General features: G+C 33.3%; 1 non-coding gene across 1 annotated transcript; it reads left to right on the top strand.

The window, feature by feature from the left end:
* The first annotated feature begins 733 nt into the window (after positions 1–733).
* Positions 734–840, top strand: LOC143663790 (U6 spliceosomal RNA). The gene has a single exon (XR_013166172.1). It is a non-coding gene; the product is annotated as a U6 spliceosomal RNA (small nuclear RNA).
* The last annotated feature ends 601 nt before the right edge of the window (positions 841–1,441 follow it).

Below are 1,441 nucleotides of genomic sequence, written 5' to 3' on the forward strand. Positions count from 1 at the left end.
AGTATGGAAAGTAGTTTTACAACATAGAATGGCTTTAGACATTTTAGCTGTGGCACAAGGTGGAAACTGTGCCCTTATAAACATACAATGTTGCATATATTTTCCTGATCACTCAATTTATCACAAACTTTAAATCATATTGAAGAGTGAATATGCAATATTGATCAATTATCCTTTCTACTTAAATTCTCTTACTCAGCCTTGGCCGCATTTCTTTATAGGGTTATCTGCCTTATGTTTTGGAATATTATTATTCTGCTGTCTTTTTCTCTCTTTTTTTTCCTGCTATTCTGTTGTCTTTTATATTGTTATTGTGGTATATGGATTCAATGTCTGTCTCATGGTCAGTGCAGCCTGTTATGGGGAGGGATGGAATGTGGCAGCTCAGTGCCAAGGCCCCCTTCTTTTAACCCATAACAAACCTATGCAACTAAAGTAAAAGGTCAAGAAAGTAAACAATCTCCCCAGAGGGGAAAGAGTGTAATTACAGAAGTAAAAAAGAATGATAATGATTATATCTTGGTTTTAAACACTGGCCTTTTTAAACATCTGGTCTTAGGCCCCTTTAATGATTATGCTAGTGACCCAATGTTCTCATAGTATATGGAATATCTTTATTTTGAAATCATATTTCCTCATGCATTTCTATTCCCCTTGTGGGGTGTTGACGTCTGTAATAGTCACCACCAGAAAAATTTCTCCTATTCATAAGTCTCAGTAAAATTCGTGTCTTGTGCTTGCTTCGGTGGCACATTTACTAAAATTGGAACGATACAAAGAAGATTAGCATGGCCCCTGCGCAAGGATGACATGCAAATTCGTGAAGCGTTCCATATTTTTTAAACTTGGAATATGTCATTGGTAACAGAGACCATCAGGGGTTAGAAATAGGGTAAGATAATGGGTAATTGGAGCTGAAGGGATACAGACTGTGCAACAGGACTGAATACAAAAACTCAAAAATGGACAGCACAATATTACCTAATTGTAATGTAATTATGTTAAAACACTGAATGAAGCTGCATCTGAGCTATAGTTTTTGTTTGTTTGTTTGTTTTTGTTTTTTGTTTTTTTAATATATTTTTTGTATTTTTTATTTTAATTTTTTTCTCTATATTATCATTTATTTCTTTTTCTGTTGTCTTGCTATTTCTTTTTCTAAATCGATGAAAATGTACTAAGAAATGATGATCATACATCTATGTGATGATATTAAGAATCACTGATTGCATATGTAGAATGGAATGATTTCTAAATGTTTTGTTAGTTAATTTTTTTTTTTTAATAGAAAAAAAATCGTGTCTTGCTTCTGCTTCTGGTATGTTTTTCAGTTTCTTGCTCTGCTACAGTTGGGCCTGGGACTGAAAAGATATTTACCCAGTCTGAGGCTTTGCTCTCTTAATTTCATCATATTATTTTTCAAGGAGGAGAAATATTTAAT

Source organism: Tamandua tetradactyla, chromosome 19 (genome assembly GCF_023851605.1).
Source record: "Tamandua tetradactyla isolate mTamTet1 chromosome 19, mTamTet1.pri, whole genome shotgun sequence".
Lineage (NCBI taxonomy): Eukaryota > Metazoa > Chordata > Mammalia > Pilosa > Myrmecophagidae > Tamandua > Tamandua tetradactyla.